The sequence below is a fragment of the Varanus komodoensis genome, unplaced genomic scaffold, assembly GCF_004798865.1.
Source record: "Varanus komodoensis strain SLA01 unplaced genomic scaffold, ASM479886v1 scaffold32, whole genome shotgun sequence".
Lineage (NCBI taxonomy): Eukaryota > Metazoa > Chordata > Lepidosauria > Squamata > Varanidae > Varanus > Varanus komodoensis.
The window spans coordinates 16,529,058-16,550,684 of NW_025335798.1; the positions used below are offsets into that span (position 1 = coordinate 16,529,058).

The 21,627-nt window shown below is 41.9% G+C and overlaps 1 protein-coding gene across 3 annotated transcripts in view; it reads left to right on the forward strand.

The window, feature by feature from the left end:
• Positions 1–2,957: 2,957 nt before the first annotated feature.
• MGAT5 (alpha-1,6-mannosylglycoprotein 6-beta-N-acetylglucosaminyltransferase) overlaps positions 2,958–21,627 on the forward strand; it is a 161,679-nt gene continuing 143,009 nt past the window's right edge. Inside the window, exon 1 of one of the 3 annotated variants that reach the window (XM_044438180.1) lies at positions 2,958–3,094. The gene's annotated coding sequence lies outside the window, so the exon portion shown is untranslated. Of the gene's footprint in view, positions 3,095–3,708; positions 3,763–20,625; positions 20,855–21,627 lie in introns of those variants that run through there. The other 2 variants (XM_044438185.1, XM_044438186.1) reach the window with 2 other exon arrangements.

The window sequence follows — 21,627 nt, forward strand, 5'->3', positions numbered from 1 at the left end:
GTCATGACTTTCTTTGTTTTGAATCTTGCACTATATAACCAGCCAGATGTAAAATTTAAGCAAGGGACCATCTTTGTTTCTAATGTAATTGTGACAACCAAACAACTAATTCATCCCCTCTGAGCCAGCTCTATCCTTTGAGTCTCTGAGCTCTTTGCTCCAAACTCTCACTGCCTTGGAAATGGGGCAGTCAATGTTCATTAGTTGTGTTTGGGCATCTCTTCTTGCTGTGCCTGAGCACTGACACCTGGTTAATCTTAATATCATTCCTCATTACTCTTTCCAAACAAGGTTCTCTGTTCTTATTCTTGTGCCTGTTCCTTGTTTGCAAAGCCATGATTTCCTTTTGCAGCTTTTGATTGAACCACCCAGTTCCAGGAAGAAGCACTACTCTATATACCCAAAGAGAACACCTTAGCAATTCTTGTAAAGTGTCCATTGAGTCCTAGGGCAGGCTCAATAGACAGTCAAGCTTGAGTTGTGAAAGAATGGAGACACGATGTAATATATGGAATTACATGGGGGGCTGAAGGTAAATTTGACTTGAAACAAGCATATTCGATGCGACATGCCAGCACTGGTGGGCTACAGCTCAGAAAGCACTCTTGGTTTGTACCTCACCCCACACATACTCGTACATACCTACCCACTGACACATGAAGGCAGTCTCCCTGGCTTCCTCTCTCAACTGGCACCTTGAGGAGCTGCTGGTCCAAGCAATGGTTCTATTCAACTCTCCTCTTCTTCGATCAGGGAAGGCAAAGAAGGAACAAAGCAAGCTCAATAGACTCCTCATGGACCAGCTATGTTGCATGCTGGCTTTGCTCTCCATCCCCTTCCCAGTTGTTGAAGGCAAGTGAGAGACCAAGCTGACTGAACTGTGGTGCCAAGGAGCGTTCTTTGAGGCCACAGCTGAGTCACACTCCTAGCCCTTGCAGTTCTCTGAGATGAAGGGGTTTAGGTGTCAGGTTCATTCACCCACATCAGGCTGCATGGGACAGCCCAACAGCCCGCTACAAGCCATCCATCCATCTAATACTATCCCATTCCCTCATGCTCTGGTTTCCTATTCCTGATGTACTCATCTTGTTAGTTGCCAGCTCTGAATCCCAGGGAGACAATAAAAAGCAAGCCTAGCATATTGGGAAGCACATATCAAAATGTCTCGAGTGGAATACGCAATTGTTTAGTCTCGTTGGAAAGTCTAAAATGACTTCAATTGGCAAGGTCCTTTATCCAAATAAATTTATAATCACATTGTGGTAATTCCATGGTCACTAATAATGTCTTAAGGTGCAACAGCAAAAAAAGTCCTACAACTCCTACAAGTCCAATGGTGGCTCAGAGCTGCTGTTTTTCCTGTCTAGCCATACCCGGAATTGTGCCTTTAGCCACCATCTTTATCCACCCAAAGACCCTTCCTACAGATAACATGATGCATCTCAGTATGTATAGTATGGATTGAAGCTATTGTTGTATTTTCACATTTGGAACTAAAGTTGAGTAGCTTGAAGGAGTCTGCAACTGCAGCACTTTTCTCAATTTGGCACTTAACTAGGAAATAAAGTTCTTTTGAGTTCCCCAAGTAATTATTAATTCTTCTGCTATATTTCTTCTATTTTACTGTCCTGCACACCCCCCCCCCACAACATACACACCAAAAGCAATGCTTGGGTCTTGGCCAAGGGCTCCTTCTGGTCCTAGGTCCAGCATTTGTTGTAGGCCAATGTCAGAGAAGAGGAACAACAAGCTCTAAATGAAAGAGTATGTGTGTATATTTCCATGAACTATGGTTACTCAACATAAGATGACTGGCGGCTGATTTTGTGAACAGATGGCACTGGAAAGCATTCTGTCTGAGTTAAGTGATATGAAACTACTACCGTGTACCTGTATATTTGATTTCATTCACCCAATGCAAGTTGCCATTCCGGTTTACGAACAAATGATGAATAAACCTGAACGGGTAAACCATATGCCATGTGTGTGTATCTGGGGGCAGTACTGCATGGTCACTGACCATTCCACCATGGGTCTTCCTGGCCAGGTTTTAAAGCAGGCTTTCACTAAACTTCTCATCTCTAGTTTTGTACAGGGCAGATGCTGAAACCCCAACCGTTCTGTTTTCCACATGCAGTTTCTACCGTAGACATGACTCTCTCTTCTTAAGCTGGAGTTTTGGCACAGCTGCCTACCAAGGTAGGAAACCGCTGCACTGCGGTGGGGTTCATTTGATTGGTTTCGTGCGCCTCGGGTCTAGTCGCCTAGGAAAGTGAGAGGCAGCGCATGAACGCGCATGGCTTTTCAAACGGAAATGTAAGTTTCTTTAACCACAGATTATCTCCGGCGTCTAGAATGCGATATTTGCAAATGCAACCTGAACCGTTCGTAGAAGGCACTCCTGAGCAGGCACACCGGCGTTATACAGATGCTTCCTGCTCATGCAGTGTTTTTTTACACACAGAGACGGGAAGGATTTAACTCTTTCCTGCCCTTCCCGGGGACTCGGGATTGCATTCCCGAGGACTACAGGACGTACGGTTGCCTCTCAGAGCACCTAAAACCGATAATAATGGGTCACTCCATTCACTCTAAAGGATTCGCTATGCTCTTTCTCCCAAGAAGGGCGGGGGAGCGCGGAGAGCAGCGTTCGTATTTTACACTTTGGAGACGCCCCCTTTCGGCGTCTGGTTACGCACGCTCCCCGCCAGGGTGAGGAGTTTGCAGACGCTCCCCGGCTCCAGCGAGGCGAGGCTGCTGTGCACGCTCCCCGGCCGGGCGGGCGGCTCGTAGACGCTCCCTGCTCGGCCCGGGCGCCTTCGCCCTGCGGACGAGGGGCAAGACACACACGGCGGCGCGGGCAGCCCCGCCGCGCTCGGGGGCTTCCCGCGGGCGCCGTTGCCGCGCTGGCGAGCTCGGCCGGAGCCGAGCTGCAGGCTAGCGCCGTCGCAGCGGTAGCTGTTGTTGCTGCGTCGCTCCAGGTCCGGCCTCCCCGCCACAGCGGCGGGGAGGGGGGCAACCCCCGACCCCTCTCGGGGAGTAGGATGGGTGAGCAGGACGGGGCAGCTCGCCGGCGCCGCCGCAAGAGGAGCTGGTAAGACGCTGCCCTTCTCTCGCGTCCTTTTCCGCCCCGCGCAGCCCGAGAGCAGCATCCGCGAGCTTCCCCGGCAGCGCTGCCGCCCGTGCGTCGCGCGGGCCCGGGGTCTGCGGCGGCGTTGCTGGGCGCCGGTGCAGCGGGAGGGGGCGAGCTCTCCCCCGCTGCCTCGCCCCGCTCCTGGCTCCGCCGTAGCCAAACGTGCTGCTGCTGCTGCTGCTGCTGCTGCTGCTGCTGCTGCGCTCTCCCTCCGTGGTCGGAAAGGAAAGCCGCTTTCCCTTCGGTCGCCCGCATTTCTGCGTGTGGGAGGGGCTGTGAAGAAAGAGCGCGCTGTTTCTCGCCGTGTGGCGAAGGCGAGAGGAGGCAGAGGTAGCCCTGTGCTTGCCCAGCCGTGTTTGTCCACACTTCCTCTCCGCCGCCTGCCCCTCGGCACAGCGATGGGCAGTTTCGCCGCGTCCTTGTTTTTAAGTCGTCCCCTTGCCTTGTTATGATGGGGAGGAGATGGCGAGGCTGCCGCCGCCGCCGCCGCCTTCTCCTCCTCCCACCCACGTTCACTCCCGCGTGGCTGTGCCCCATGTTGGGTAACCTGCTACTCGGTCTTCCTCATTCAGCGAGTGAAAGGAGGACAGCGCGTGCTTCTCTCTTAGCACCCTCTGTGTTTGTATGCGGTAGGTAAGGCGGACAACGGCGTTGCTTTTTCCTTGCTCTATTTATATCCCGCCTTTTCCTCTTGCGAGGAACCCAAGGCGGCTCACGTGGTTCTTTGCTCCCTCACAACAAGGTGGGTTAGGCTGACAGGCAGTGACTGGCCCGGAGTCACCCAGTGGGGGTTCCTGCGCGCTGCTTCAACACTCTGAACTCGTACACTACTCTGACTGTCTACTGCTTGTCACCCCTGTTCGTCCTGGCTCTTGCTCTTGCTCTGAACCCGGTGTTCAGGATTGCATGCTGTACCTCACCATGTGATGAGGAACAAGTTCTCCTGCATGCCTTGCCTTTCCTGCTTTCCAGAAAGAAAGAGAAGTGTTGGCTTGGCTTCCTGTCCATTTGCTGGGGACAACTTTGTGTTTCTTCTTTCCTTCCTCTGTTCTGTCAGGAGCAGCCTCACCACTTTCTTATCCCTTTCCTATCTTGCTTGAGAGAATATAATAAATGCAGTACTCTGATAACAATGCATTTCAGCTGCTCAAGGGATGGCGGAGCCGCTTCTCTTCCTGCTGGTGCCTGTTCCTTTCAGGCCAATGGTTTGTAGCATGTACCATTGCTTTCCTCTAGCCTTTGTCCTTGTAGGCAGCTATTATTTGGCCTCCCATGAAAAAGAAGTCTCTTCCTCCATCTGCAAATGAGCTGTAATTGTTGTTCTCCTGCACAGCCTAGTTTTTGAAGTGACAGCTGAGGCTGAAGCCTTTCGTCCTTATGTCCACAAGGCTGCAATGTTTCTGTAGCACTGAATCAAAAGGACACTTGTTGGCTTTGGGATAGTGGCTGTGTGGTGTTTTCCCAAGGATGTAGCTAGATATATACATGTCTGCATGTGTCTGCATGCCTGCTTGAGAAACAGAGAAATCTAACTCAGTCACCTTCTGCCTTCACCCATAAAAGCTGCTGGGGCAATATGGTTGGCTTGCTTGCTTATGCAGTGCTTTTATATACTGTGTTTCTGCCATGGCAAAAGTGCATTGAAAATGTGTGTGGAAACATTCTTGTAATAGGCCTTTCTGGCATTTCTTCATACTTTGAAAATAGGCTTAGGGTGGATTTAAACATTCTAAATATAAGTACACATATTTTTGGTAATAGCCATAGAAATCCTGAGGTCACTAAAAACATCTGTGGATATTACTCAGTGGCAGAATATCTCTCTGACCTGTTCATGCTTATGGATATATGTACAGTAGGTGGGGAACAACACCCCTTGGTCCAGAGAAGAGAAGAAAAGGTTAAATTAAAATAATTGGCATGTCAGCATTGCATTCTGAAATCATTAAGAGTACAATCTTAAGCATGTAGTACAGAAAGTACTACAACTCCCAACATCCCCCAGACACTACTGGTGCATACTGGGAGTTATAGCATGTACTTCTATCTTAATTTGCATTGGATTCTGTCCTTAGCCTCTCTTACTGCCTAATGATGTTCCGGTATTTATTTATTTATTTATTTATTTAAAACTCGGCATCTCAGGACGGCTCACAGCACATACAACTAAAAACAATAAAAAACCCTAAGGCTGGTTCAGGATCATTTCATTGATAAATACAGTGGGGAAAGAATGTGGAATCTTAGCATTAAAATTCCCAAGACTTGCATAGTGTGCTGGCTTATTTATTTTTTTATTTATTTGCTACTATAAGAGATAATTTCAGACAGAACTGAAGAGAGCAGGAAGATTCGTCCATCCTTCAATGTAATCTAATTAAAACGTAGTAAAAGATTGCAATAAGCAATGAGGGGAGGACAAATGTACAAGATAATAAGGTTTAGTCATGGATTCACAGGCAAGGATTGCCTTAAAGGTTTATTGCACTCTGTGTGCAAATGTATATGCACTAAAATGTTGAGTTTCAGAACAGCTTTACGAATTTGCTACTGATCAGTATTTATTCTCAAGTTTGTTTTAACTTTTCGGCTGTAAAGGAATTATGAGCACCTGAAAATGTGCAACTGGGAGGACAGTCACAGATATCTGTTTGTCTAAGTTTTCATTATGCCATGAATTCTTTTGGTGTAGACTCTTTGAACTGCACCACATACTGGAGCTCATGCTGTAGCTTATTGGCCTTGCTTTGAGTTACTTGTGTGTACAGATTTTGCACTGAAGTCAGCAGATGTCATTATTGTTCATGTAAGGCAAGGTCAAGTACTGCATACATTTGTGTTTGTCCAGATTATTGTGATGCCGACATTACTGGTTAATGCATAAAATTTTTACTTATAGGTTCAATCCTTTTATTTCCAAAAGTGAATTAGCATGTGCACTTCCCCCTACCCCCCATATATATGGAAATTTAAATGTAATTTATTTCTCTTTTAGGAAATAATATTTTTAAAATGTGCTGTTAAAGATGCTATACTGCAAATGTTCAGGTGTTTCCTTCTGGGTTTTAATCATAAAGCTAATTGCAGATAGAACCATCAATAACAACCTACTCAAAATAATCGAGTATCCCAAAATTCTTACATGGAAAGACATAATACATAAATACTACTGGGAATAAATCCTACTCTGCTATCTGAGAAGGCCATTGTCTGTGAATCCTACATGTCTTCCAATGCTCTTGTTGATGCCCACAATGCTCAGCTTTCCATACTCCATTTTTTCAGAATAGGAAAAAAAAAGTTGAGTCATCCAAATGTGTCTTTAAAAAAAGCAATAAAAATGATGTCAGTGCATAAGGCAGTAATAGGTACACTCTTTTTCCCTGAAGAAAGCATTATTCAACTTGGTGGGGTATGTTTTTGAGTAGACATGTATGCCTTATAATCTTTATTTATTTTTATTTATAATCTTAATTGTGCATTTCTAGCTCAATTGCATTTTCCAGCCTGAATCCTAAAGCTCTGTCCACTTATGGTTATGTGTGTTTCTAAATGGAGAATTCTACATTGTGGGTGAATTCTATATGCTTTTATTTGCAGTGAAAGTTCATATTTATTTTTATCACTTGACTTGGAACAGGTGGGCAGGGGACTGGACTGACGAAAGTGTTGGTGTGAAAACAGTGCTTTTAAGAAAAGTCATAGTGGATCACAGCAAGGGACCCACTAGTCCAGAATTCTGTTCTTACAATGGCCAGACAGCTGCTGGTGGGAAACTCGGTGTAGAACATGTGTCAGTAGCACTGCCTGGCTCATGTTACTCAGTAACTGGAATCCTGCCTCTGCTACTGGAGGTAGCATTTATCCATAGAGGGACATAGCCAGTGAAGCATTTTCATCCATAAAGAAATAAATGCATTAGTCTAGTACAGGGATGGACGATTTACAGTTTAGCAGCCATTGTCTTACAGGGGCTTTATACTTCAAACTATTTTGTAGGGAGCTGATCAATTTTTGAAACAGATCCAGAGCGGATTCAAAAGAATGTGATGCTGACAATGCATTGTGATTACAAAGACTTTTTTTTTCCAAATACAATAATTCAATTAAGGCATTCTCCAACTTGACTGTGCACCTAACGTGAAGCTGTTACTTCTTTCTCTAAATTTAACATTGGTTCATAGGCCACATGATCAACATGTTTTTCAGTATTTAAGGATAAGACCAAAGGTAGATGGTCATTCTTATTATGCTTGCCCAAATGGACACCAAATTTAACAAATCAAAAGTTGCTATAAAATATTTGTAGTTGTAAAAATTCACTATACCTATTGCTAGACTTTTATTTAAAACTACTAAATACAGCCTATTTACCATTAAGCCCAGCATAATTACATCCCTTAAGCTTAGACTGTTTAATGGGCAGTGGGTGAGCTTTTCAGTTTCTAGGGCAGAATTCATGTGAAAAAGCATACAGAATATCATACTTATGCCTATTCAGGCATTATAATCCCTTGCCACAATCACAAAGTGTTCTGGATACAAAACTGTCACTTGGTTAATATACTTTCCAATGTTAACCAACTGTCCTTAGCCAAATATTTTTGTTGCCGCAGGGGTGCATCAACAGTAAACAAAATTGTCTAAATCTAATAAGTGAACAAGTAGCAAGATGAATCAAGGAGTCTGGTTTAATTAATAGAAGCCCAAATATTGACAGATGCCCTCATGCTAAGACCTATCAAGCTGGATTTTGCTTTCCAAGAATATGTAACAAATTGATTCAAATAAAGCTCCTCCCTAGCCTATGTCTCCTGAAATAGGCTATCATATCCATTAATGACATTTATGAAAAGTAGATCTGCAGGTTTACTCAGCCATACTGTGATGTCTCAGGACTGGAGTGCTAGCTGAGAGTTTGGTTGCCTCACTCTTCGTTAGTCCAAGGAAATGGTGGTTTAGGATAAATGGGAGTATCCTTACTTATCGCTCATTTCTGAGTTGTTTGTTCTGTAGATGCATCTCAGATAGCCCTATTTGCTTTTCTGGATATTCAGCTTCATCAAATGTATAGCTCATCTTACTGACACTGGAAATCACTGGACATATCACATTTATTAGTTAGCAATGGGAGCTAACCACAGGCTGCTGGTATAGCTTAGCAGCCATTCTTGCTGCATACCTTGCTGGATGTGGATGATGGGCCATGTCTGCCTGCTGCCACAACTATGGAAATGAGGGATTTGTAGGTGGCATGCATCGGTGCACAGAAAAGAAGCCACTGTGCATACCCAGCCCTTGATTGTAATGTATTTGGGAGGATGGCTTATGTTGATATATATTCAGTATTAGAATTCAAGGGCCAGATTGAAAGACTTGGTCACATATGTAGGGTGGTATATTCTACTTTGGAAAGTTTTCTCACCTAATTATTTAAAACATTTCTTTAGTTAATGAAGTCTTGGCAGGTGAGAAGGGGTGAGATGTAGGGAATATTCTGAGGCAGACATGCAAAAGTAGATTTTGTGCATCTCTCATGTATCAATAAAATAGCAGGTCTTACCCTATGTACACACTTGCTAATAATTTAGATTTTTTTAGTTTTTGATGACATGTACTTTTAATGACATGGAAATTATATATTTCCATTTAGAAACACAGAAAACAGAGCAAGTCAGAAGGGGTCTCCCGGGCCATCTAGTCTGACCCCTGGTCCAGGTGGCTCCACTCATGACATGCCTACTGTGTACATGTCCAGCCTATCCTTGGGTGCCCTCCCATGGAAGCCCATTCCACACCCTCGGGGTCCTAACTGTCAGGAAGTACTTCCTGGCATCCAAACTGAACCTTGGTTCCCTGAGCTTTGCTCCGATGGAATGCGTCTTGCCCTCCTCTGCAGGGTAAAACAGGTCTCTAGCCACCTCTGGGTGACACCTGAAGTGGGTAGAGACACAAGCAGCCTGCTGTGACCACTTCCTGCTGTGACCACTTTTCTGCATAGCCTGCTGTGCAGAAAATCAGTCATAGCCTTGTGCAGAAAATCAGTACAAGTCAGCTATGACCGACACAGCCGGTCATAGCCGGCTTGGATACATTTCTGGTGATGTAATGTTGACTACTGCTTATCCACATGTAATCAGTACTTTTCAGTTGTACATCCCATGAATGTTGACAGGATTCTTGGAGAGTTGAGGCCTACTGCTTATGTGTTGAACCCTTGTCCTCCTGACTTACAAAAGCCACTGCAGAGACCTGGCTGAATGGGTAAAGGCAGTGGTGAACCTTTCTTCATGTCAAGGTGTGTCCGTCTTGCCTGCAGGAGGAGGACCTATCCACTTGGTTAAAAAAATACTCGTCCCTGAATTCTCAATATTGGGTAATTTTCTGGACAGTCTCCAATGTTCCATTCTTGATCAAGATGATGAAGTATGTGGTGGCTTCTCAACTCCAAGTATTTCTGGATGAGGGATTACTAGATCCATATCAGTCTGGCTTCTGTTCTGGTTATGGGATAGAAACAGCTTTGGTCACTTTGATGGGTGGTATGTGCTGGGAAGTAGACAGAGGGAGCATGTCCCTGTTAGTTCTGCTGTACTTTTGTTGGCTTTTAGTACCATCAATCTTAGTATCTTTCTGAGGAGATACTAGAAGGCAATTTTATATGGTGCTTCTAGTTCTTCTTGGAGGGATGATCCTGTTCAATATCATAGCAGCTGAGTTCTGTCTCAGCTATAGGCTGTAGTACATACACACACTTTAAGAGAGTTTTGTGGTTTGGGACTGCCAGTATGTGGATGATCCAAGTCTGCCTCTCCTTTCCATCTGAATCCAAGGGAGCTCTTGTTAATGGATTTGATGAGGGAAATCAATCGAAGCTTAATCCATACAAGACAAAAAATATTTTGAACAGTTGAAAGGCACAGATCAAGGAATATGGATTCAACCTTTGCTGGGTGTGGCTGCACTCGCCCTGAAGATTCAGACTCTTAGTTTAAGCTTACTCTTAGATTTGGCCCCGAATGTTGATGTTGAAGCCTCAACAGTGGCCAAGAGTGTGTTTTCACAGGTTAAGCCACTGTGCTGTGTCCATAAGTTCAGGACTGAGAGTACATCTAAACTGCAACCCTGAATCTTTTGTGGGAATTTATTGTTTTATAGTGTTGATCAGTTTTAATTGGTTCTCTAAGTAGCCTTGAATGCTTTTTTGATTAAAAAGGTGATGCACAATTTAAATAAAGAAATATAAACAAATATTTAGGCCATCTTTGATAGAAACTCAATGCAGATATATTTTCCTCTATATATAATGAAGTAAAATTTAACAAGTCCTACTTAGAGTAGTCAATTCAAAGGAATGGAACTTAAATGAGTCATGATGGACCTTTTAATAAATTTACTGTGTATAGGTCTTCTGTCGGATATTTACCTACTTGTGGACAAATGGTATATAAAAAACAACTTCATGTAATAATAATTAAAATAATTGACATTCTGCAAAACCAACTGAAAGTAAGATAAGTTTCAGGACATTTGTAAATGCTCAGTAATTATGAGGACTTCCCTCTTTTCAAAGGCAAGTTATTCCAAGTTCTGTTGGGTACAGTGTTGGAATGGTGAGCACAGAAGCATTAATACAGATATAGGAAACTGCCCCATCCCAAGTCAGTCCATTCATCAGCTGGCAGCGACTCACCAGGAGTCATTTCTGGAACTTCCTGCAGAGAGTGAACCTGGAATGTTTTGTGTGCAAAGCACATATTCTCCCATTAAACTGCAGCTCTTCACTTTTAGGATGGATGTTGATGCTGAGTATTTAGGTCATTAAACACCATGAACTGATGCCACAACCACACATGTTACTACTGCAACTGTTTCAGTACATAAATACATCTCACGCTACTAGTATTTTTGTATTCTAGGACTGTATTTCTTGCAGGTCTAGTTTGCACATCACAGTAATCCATAATATTTTTAAGCCATGAGTTACTATGAGTGAGCCAGTATGCTAGTGGGCTGCTTTGTAGGGTTGACATAACCCATCAGCCGCAGGAGCAGCACCCCTACACCATGAACATAACATGATCAGGCACTTTATTTGCATTGGCAGGGTATTTTAATTTCTTTGTTTTGCAGAACTCAGAAATGTTTCTTATTGCTGGGAATAGACCTGCGCATGAAAGAGAAGGAGCTTACCAATGCTTCCTTTTGTTTGACAATAGATATAGAACTGCTTAATTACAGCTATGCTAAAACATTGGTTTTTTAGTAGGAAATAATCACTTCTCCACCAGGGAAGACAACATTAAAAAAAGGATTTGAAACGAATTAGGAAGCTTCTTCTCCCAATTGTTTCTTTATATATTATCTCTTCGGCTAGCGGCACAGCTCGGCACAGCTCCCTTAGGTGTGACTTCACTCAGTTGTTAATAATGTTGAAAGGTGTGAGCAGACGTGTGTCTCTAGAAACACGCAGATAAACTATTGCCCAAACGCTTTGCCTTGTTTCTCAGTTAAGCTACAGGGGGAAAAGAGCCTTGCCTTTCTTTAATTAAAGAAATGAAAGGGAAATCTGGGGCAGCAGCCAATGCAAAAAGGCACTAGGTGGCATGCCTGGAATCCAAGCAAAACCCAGCTAACTGGGTGATGTGCCAGCTATAGCCTATAGTGGTTCCAGAGTCTCAGCCTGCAAAGCGGTGTCTTAATTGGACCCTGAAGTTTGCACACACTGTATTAAAAACTTCCATTATACATATTTGATGGTAATAGAACCATGATTCCTAAGTGTGTTTCTGATACAATTTTGAGGATTTATCAATACAACAGATAATAATTAAAGTGAAGGTCAGCTTTGTCATTGTAAGCACAATGATTTTCTTCCTATATAGCTTTAGTGCATGGCAGAGACCAGGCAAAAGCTAGTTGTAAATTTTTAATGCAGGTACTGGTCACAAGGCCTGTCATGATACATAGCTGTCACCTACTGGAGCGGGAATGCTTCTGTACACCAGTTGCTGGGGAATGGGGTGCTGCCATTGCATTTATTTCCTGCTTGTGGGCTTCCCCACAGGTTGACCACTGCATGAGCGCAGTGCTTACCTAGGTAGGCCCTTGGTCTGATTCATTGTGGCTCTTCCTGCATTCCTATAATGCTGTCTTTAATTGTTCTGGAAGTGAATTCACTTGTCACATGTAAGGGACAAAGTGCTCTGCAGTGGCAGACATGTTATTTAGGTAAGACACTTATGGGTACTTTCCAAGTGTGGAGTTGCTGATGCAAGTATAAGAATAGTGTAACTATGATCAAAGCTATACAAATGTACCACAAAGTAGCTAAAGAGAAGTGGTTTGTAGTAGCAACATTCTGGAGAATTCACTAATGTTTACACTCTTGCTCAATCTTTTCATTGTTTTCTTAAGACCTGATTCCCATTTGAAGATTTGCATGGGAAGCTAGTTTCTATCATCCAAGGATTTATTCACAGCTTTTTTTTCTCTTTTACAGTACTTTTAAAGTAGATCTTAGACCACTCAGTCTAATATTTTGGGGCTAAAAGATATCCATTATCCGAGCAGGAGTGCTGCAGTTACATTCAGGGATAAAAAATCCGACACTTTAAGACCGGAGTATAGGCATTCTCATGTGGCTTAAACTTCGCAATACCCAGGAAATTGGAAGCTAAGATTAGTGTCTTAATAGATGTGTCCCATGATTAGTAATAACTGTGTGCAGTGTTACAAATTGTGCTGGCTTATCATTTATCCTCAATACATTTGGTCTTTCAGGCCCAAATCCAGTTTGGGAGCACAGAGTGCCTGGAAGCAGCAAAGATGCCCCATTGTCTTCTGGTTCTTTATTGACTTATGTGTTATGAAAATCTTTGGGAAGTTATTTGTGTTGCATCTAGGATTTCATTGAACAGTTACTTGGAAGTAATTTTTCTGAGAAAGTTGCAGATATATGCATTAGGGGCATATAGTAGTTTACTTCAATCAGACAGCCTTCTGTCAATGCGGCATACATGCAAAGTGACTTAAAACATTTGACAGAACAGTATTGTGAACCTGGTTCCACAAAAATTGCTGTGAAAGGTAGAGGTACTGTCAGTAGATTGAATGCTGAGTTATGTGCCTTGGCTTGATTCTCCATATTTCAGATGTAGTTGACTTTTCTAAATTTGAAAATGCTGTATCTGTGCTTAATTAAACGTATATAGGTTCCATTCATTAAAAAAAGTTCCAGTTAAAGGTCATTCTGCATATTGCACAGAAAATTATTCATTGTTCTTTCATATTGGCAGTGCTGTATTGATAAATTTTGAAGGGCAGCTGCTGATCATCATGACCATTCTCATAGCCACACCCTTAAGTAGAGTTCAACATTTCAGGCAGCTTTGATAAGCCGTATCAACAAATTCTGTAAGTTTCAACTCCACCAGGAGCACACCTTTTGTAAAGCTAAACCACCTCAAAATACATTATATAACACCAAGTAACAATATATTGTCGACAGGAAATTCATTTTTCCCCAGCAGCTTTGAGGACTGCAATGCAGCACAGAGAGAACAGGAAATTCTGGGGAAGGGGGCAGATAATCTCAGCATCCCTGTAAATTAAAAAAAAAAACTGGTGCTGCATTCTTGAACTAATAAATCACCTGGTTCAGCATTGAGCTAACCCATGTTTTGTCTAACTCATAGGTTGTTGAATTCTGCCATGATGTACATACACAGCTGCACTAACAAACTGAGGCTTGTTAACTGTGAACAACTCAGAAAGGGATCCCATGTGAACTCTGGGTTACTTAAAATATATATAGTAATAACATGTGAATCAAGAACAGTGGCAGTATTGTTATGCTTCAGAGGCTTTGAGTGGCGTGATTTAAAAAACCTCAGCTGCTCTACCTGCTGGTACTACACTACTGCAATGACTTTTTAGGTAGAGAGAACAGGCAAAGGAAGAGAGAAACCTAGGGACTGAGGAAACAAACTCTGATTCGTTCATTCCAGTGCTAGACAAAACAGAGATTTTTGATATTGGAGACTGCTAAACTGGAAAAGCATAGGGATGAAATAGAGGCAATAAATTTTATCTGTCCTCTTTGCTTCTCTTGGTCACCTTCTTTGACAGGGCTCTGTCTGACAACATCCACAGCAACCCTTGACAGGAGCAGGAGGTGAAAGCTGTCAAATACTTGTAGCTGTTACAACTGATTGATGACCCATGGATCAGCGAGATGTGATGGGCCAGCTTGGCAGGTGGCAGCACCAAAAAAGGTCATCTCTTTGGATGACTCCAGAGGACAACAGGGATGCCATCCCCTTGTTTTTGAGGTTATGGATGTGTTTGTGTGATGACAGATGTATGATTGGGTTAGACCATGGTGAGATTATGGGCTTCCAAGGCACCATCTCAACCAGGCACCATCTGGATCAAGACCTGCTTAGCTTGCACAAGGTGTTTCCATAACAAGAACAGCTAAAGAGACATGCTGGATCAGGCAGGGATCCATGTGATTCAGCATTCCGTTCATACAATGGCCAACCAGCTGCCCTGTGGAAAACCTACAAGCAGATTGTGGGTGTAACAGCAGCCTTTTGCCCAAGTTCCCCAGTACCTGGTGTACATAGACATAGTGACCCTGCTATTGGAAGTAGCGTGTATACACACATGCATGTGTGTGCACAGCCCTCCTTTCTGACACTTGTTGAAAATTAGCTTTGTAGATAGATGTACAAAGTTTACTTGTTGCCAGAAAGGTTGCCTTTAGGTTGATCTGTCAGTCTGCTAAGGTACCTGGTAGCAAGTGTAAGTAGTTAATTGTGAAGTTTTGCTTAATTGTATACAAATGTATGTTTGTACCCTTCAGTTTTAATAATTTGCACACACTATTTATCAACAGCTGGAGGATTTGTCTTTGGTTGCTCATGATTTGGCTCCATCATTCCATGAAGCAGCTGCAATGAAAGCATGGTCCAGAAATCATGGAATACATTTAAAGTATACATCTATTATATTAAAGTAATATATAAAGTATATATTAACATCCCTTTGAAAAGCATTGGTCGGGCTTCATTGGACTGAATTCTGTAGTGACCATCTTCCTTACTGAGAAGGAACAAGGCTACTGGACAATGGATGTAGCAGAATTGATAAAGGATTGCCATAAACTTCCTTTGCTTGGGATTTGCTACTTATTATATTTAGTTGTAATCTTTTTATATTTCTTCCATGTCATACCTGGGTTGTGAATCTTGGGAAAATTACATCTAGATAAAATGGTAAGTTTTAATTTTTGAATGCTGTGTGTGTGTTCTTGGTAGACTTTAATAGGTTGTTAGGTCTAATTTTTTTGTAAAAGATTTATGAGAGGCCTGCTACTGCTTCAGGCAGGTTAAAATTAGCTACAAGAAACTGTTTTGAAGCAGTAATTTAAATAACAAACACCTTTTCCTCCACATATGGAGGATAAGTGATTATTATAAATAGATAGAACATGCAAAATAGCCCTGGTAAAAGTGGCTCTGTTTCTGGAAATGGAGAAAACCTGATGTAAATGACTGCCTGACTTCACAACTTTGCAACAACTACAGGTATACTTTTAAGGAGGGTTTTTTGGGGGGTAGCCTTGACTGGAAAAGTGATGGGGCTGGTCCCTGACTTACCTATGAATGGAGTTCTAGGTAGATGTTTTGTTGTTATTTCTGTGCTGGCCCCAAGGAGTGAGGGACAACTTGGGGCAGGGGCTCAGCCTTGGCCTTCAGAGTACCAGCTCCAAGGAGAACCCTGAGTTGGGAATTCAGATAATCCTGTGGCTTTTGAATGATAGAGGTCATAGAATTGCATGGTTAGGTTACCATCCTAGGCCCACTTATCTGGGAGTAAGTCTCATTGACTTCAGTGGGCATAATATCTAAATAGGCATGTAAAGGGTTCCACGGTAAAGGTTCATGGGAGAGAAGTTTCCTGTCCCATCTGTCCCTTGTAAAGGTTTTTTTAAACGTTCAGAGGTCCCTTCTGCACAATGTGGAACAGGAACTGCTGTGGAGAGGGGATATGGGAAACTTTAATCAAAGCTTTCAAGGCCTGAGAAATATTAATGGATGGAAGGCACTCATGAACTATACATAATCATTAAATATGCTGAATAGAAAATGTCTATGCATAAACGGGAGTAAGACATGCAGGCAAAGTTGTCAGGAAGCAATTGATAAGGTGCAACTGTAAATTGAAAGCGATGATTGAAAATGAAAATGTAACACTGCATCTGGGAAGGACAGTTAGATACCATATGCAGTCCAGGCTGTTACACTTTCTGTGATTTGTAAGTTTTCTCAGAATAGGTAAGTGGATACAGTTTTCCTAGATAGTCATGGCAGTAGACATACATCAGCCCCAAATTAAGCTACATTGATTTCAGTGACCCTAAAAGTGTTAGCTGCTTGGCAAACACCAATATTCATTGCATGTAGTACCTGGCCCTGCTGCCTCTCCCAAGGTTCTTCAGTAATTGTTGTCCAGATGTAGGTTTCTCATGGGATCCAGAGAAGCTGGATCCTGAAAGTGGTTAACAGTGCAGAAAATGTGTAGCTGATGCCTGTCAGCTGCTAGCCTATTTTGTGGAGTCTTGAAATAACAAGAATTTTAAAACTGAGCCAAAACTGTTGCAATGAAGTAACATGAGTAAGTAGCATTGATTTGGATCACAATACAGTGGAAGCCACATTCTATCACTGCAGCACTGGTAGAGTCACACCATTGTCTAAAAGAGTCGTTAACATTTTAAGCAAACTTTTTCCATCAGCCTTTTGTATCAGTGCCTCATTGACACCCGTGTTTTTCCTATTTACGGGGTGGGCCACTTCCAAAGAAGCTATTCCCCTATTTTTCTGGTGTGTGGGGCCTTTTCAGCTGAGGTTGTGGAATTATTTCAAGCCTGTTATTGCCATGTGCTTAATCATCAAGAACTGAAGGAAAGGCATAATGGGTGCATATTTACATAACTCCGTTTACACGTGTGGGATAGGTACATGGAGTGGGAAAGTTGGGAAATAAATCATCTTCCTGTTTGCAAGGACTCTTGTTCGATGATCCTTGCCTGAAGAAGCATTGAAGATAAAATAAGCTGGGAAGAATAGGTCAGATTGGTTTGAATTTGAGGAATGGATTGTTTTAAATTGATGTCTGAGTGGTTAAGGAAAGAAAGATTAATTTCACTATGATCATAGACCAGCGAATAAAATATACAATAGTTACACACAAAGTACAACAATATTAAGTGTGTACGTTCAGAGTATTAACTAGTTATAATAATTTAGATCTACCAAAAGTTTGTAGCAGGCCAAGCAGAATCTGCCCGTTTTATTTGTAATTTGAGAATACTAATCAGACAAAAGAACATTGTTCAGCCTGCTTTTTTTTGTGGGGGGGGGCTCCATGGAAATGGGGTCTCTAGGTATTGGGTGGCATTAGGAACACAAGACAGGACTGTGTGAACAATTCTAAATGTTTTTTTTTTTTTTGAAAGACTTCAAGAGGCCCATAGTTAACCTGAATGTGCAGCCAAGACCCACACACCAGCTGAAGTAGAGACTTGACTTCCTGAATAACCAAGAGAATATATTATCTTCCTTTTGTATGGAGGAATGCAAGGAAAGCCAAAATATTGTTCTGTGCATTTGCCAGGGCATTTTGTTTGAGATTTCCAGGAACTAGAAGAGTGAAAAACTACTCCCAAATACCTATAGCTTGTTACCTGTTCAGTGGGATTTTCATTAATCTGCCATCTGTGCTCAACCTTCCTTCTAGGAAAGGCTATAGCTTTGATCTTACAGTAATTCATAAATAGAAATTCATTTTAATAATAGGTAGCAAGTACTCTTGATAGTCATTTCAAGACAGTACTTCTAAGCAATAATAACACTGCATCAGCAGCATCAAGAATAATTGACAGAGATCTAATGTGCAATTTAGAGGAAGGGAAACCAGTATCAGCTAAACTTTTAGTCAATAAATTGAACATGAAATAAGTAATGTGTAAGCTAAGTTACAACCTTGTTTTAGTTTATCAAAAGTCGGAACAGAGTCAGAACTGTGCCCTGCATGTTCTCAGGTTACCTGCAGCCAGGTGTTTTCATATAGGCTGTGAAGAAGTATTAGCAAACACCTGTTAAGCTCAATGGCCCCAATTTTGTTTTCGCAATCTATTCCTATGGATAAGATCAAAAGCCAATTGGAAGTCAGTAAAGGGTAGGCCGTTATTCAACAAGTGCTTCTAAATAAGCCCCTGATATGCATGTAGATCTGCCTGTTCTTCCCTTGAGAGATTTTCTTGAACTAACTAGTTCAAGAAAAGTAGTAGAGAAAAGTAATTTTCTCTACAGGTGCTTGGCATAAAGTTCATTCTATTTATTATTAGTAATATTCCATTTATAGCCTGCCTTTTCTCTTCTTGTAAGGACCTAAGGAGACTTATATGGGCCTTTTCCTTTCCATTGTATCATGGCAACAGCCTTATGAGGGCAGTTAGTAACTAGCCCAAAATCACCCCCTTCATAAAATGGGAATTAGAACCTGAATCTCTCCAGTCCTGTTCCATCATACTAATTATAAGACCGCAGTGGCTGTATTTACTAGATTAATAAGTAGTTAGTAGGATCAGACCTTTTCTCCTTTTTCTAACATTGTATAATGATAGCCAGTCCCAAATCCATGTAAACAGCACAACTAAGATTGAAATCGCTGTAAGTAATTCTGAAGGAAGATTGTCATCACCCAGGGCCTTACCTTAGTTTAATTGCTAAGTAAATCTCTGAGATTAAGGTTAAATTAGCCAAAACAAAAAACAAAACAAACTTTAATTTGTTTGGAGGAAAAAAGCTTGTCCTGCAGGCTAAAAAGTCTTTCAGGTCTGGAAAAGGATATTTCCTTATCTTGTCTTTCAGTACCAGGCTGCAAAGGAATAGATACAACCATCTTCTGAAGCAGATGAAAAAGAGAATATAACTGGCTTGAAAGATGTTGACCTTTAGTCCTTATGACTTCATTTAAAATGTTGCTAAAGTGAAAATGCAATTTTACAACGTCTTTTCAAAGGCAATACGTTAGGCTTCTGCTTGTATAGGAACAGATTGATGGCTTACAGTGTCAGGAGCTACTGTACTTTCAAAGAACCAGATCATTCTGCAAAGTACAACCACCTCACAATGAATCTCTGAGCATGCACAAAGCATCCCATCTAGAAACCACTCCTGAGAATCCTACTTTTAAGCCCTTTCCCTGGGCTGCCTCTGGGAAAGCCCTTTTGGAGGTGGGCAAGCCTCTTCCAGTTTATTTAGTTGTTTAAAGTTTTTCTATACCCTCTTATATTTAAACACGCTCAATACGGTCGGCTGGTCTGCTTCATCAGATGGTGCACCATGGGGTCAAGAGTCGTACCAGACTCGGGAGTTCTGAGCACCTGGGGAAGGTGACCTTGAGATGATCCCTTCCACTAGGCTGGGGGCCTAGTTTCATGGGGACTGTACTCCCTATCTGAAGAGTCCAAATCTTTTTGACCTTGAAACTCATCCCAAGCACAATGTGTCTTTCATTCCCAACATACAGCACAATTGTATATCTGTCTTACTTAGTAGTAAACCTCATTGGATTCAGCAGACTTGTACCCAGGCAACTGTGGATTGAATTCTAGTTCGTATCTATTTTTATTCCAAGTAGCATAAGAGAGAAAAAATGTCTCTTCACATGCGTCCAAAATAATGACACAGTACTAATCAATTTAGCATTGTAAAAAACTTCACTGAAAGCTGTTTTGAAGAATGCATGTCCGTTCATGTTACTGAAACTAAGGAAATAGGTGTAATTGTGACTTCAAATACAATTTGTAGGAGAAACGATGCTAACATCAACTGAACAGCATATTAATGAAAAGGTCAGATGGCCTGCTTCCTACTATATTTATGGACATTGCCTGTTATTTTAACTCCAGAATTTGTCTGGTAATAATAATCTACAACTACTTGGAGTCGTCTTGACTATGTCTTTTCCTTTGATGGGGAAAAGGGTATTGCTTTTGTTTTTCTGGCACTTAGATGACCCATACAAGTTCCCATGTTGTTTCTAAAATGCAGCACGGTGCGAGAGAGAATCTCTTAGCTTGCTTCCCAGGTTTTAGCTTATAAGAAGAACAGGGAATTGTGTTGGACTTAAGAGGCTGGACTTTGGATGTTTCCTGAGCATGAGGGGTTTTCCCACCAGTCTCCTAAGTTAGAAGAAGCATGTATGGTGAGGGTGGGGGTGGGGAGGTTGTTGCTTGGCAGAAGGTGATGGACACTCTCTGACTAGTCAATTTTTGACCATTGAACTAGCAAGCTGCATATTTAATGCTTATCTACATTACCCCAGCTATCGAACCACAAGCATAGGTCAGTAATATTTAATAAGCTATATAGCTGCTACAATGTGAGAATCAGATAAAAGTTGGAAAAAGTTTAACTACATCTGCAGTGACTTGCTATAATTTACCTAATTCCTCTTCCTGCCAGGAGTTTAATTTTCTTAGATCTTCTGCACCAAGATGAGTCCTGTGGAAGTGAAAGTCTCTTCCCACTAATTATGCCATAGTATTGTTGAAGTTCGAGTTCCAATTTAGTTATTTTGCCATGGCTGAGTTAGCTAACCTCATCTCCCCAGCTTCCTTTTCTGATGCTTTTTGCTGTTGTGGTGAGTGACTAATTTTCTGTCAGATTCAGGAAGATATAGCCTTTGAAATTTGAGCATCAGAGGAAGTCTGTCTAGTAGAGCTTCTGTGACTTGGAACAGGAAGATTAATAGTGATCTTGATCTAGAAAGTCATCTTGCTAAATATATCTGTATCTGTGTGAATATTTCACCCTGTTTCAATAAAGCCTTGGTATGAGTAAGTGAAACTTATTTTGAATAATGTTTATTTGCTCCTCCATGTCCTGTAAGAGTGCCACCGCCTCCTCTTCCTCCTCCTCCTCCTGCGCCTTGAACTTGTTGTTGAATTGTATTACTTGTTTAATTAAAATGCAGCTCTTGGTTTCCAGGATGCTTAAAATAATTATGCAATATTAACATTTCAGGTGACATGATCAGGGAACCCATATTTCTTACAGAAGGGGGTTCTCTAAGTCTGCTGATACTTTGTTAGTAGCAACCTATCACTGGTAAGCTTATCTTAAGCTACAGTACTCACACTTACTTATGTTTAAAGAAAAGTAAGACCAGAAAAGTGGGATTCATCAGAACATCAGACTTTTACTGCAGTGGTTATTAATTTTAAATATGTAATTCATTTTAAACTGGTGCCACGCCAATCCTTAAGTGGTTTCCTTTTGAAATATGGCACTCGTTCAATCCCTCCTCTTCTCTTGTTGCTGACATAAATGTTGCCTTAAGTTAGTAAACATTTGCCTCCCTCCCCAGCTGCTCCTTGTAGCCTGTGCATTTCTGTATCTTTCATCTATGAACCC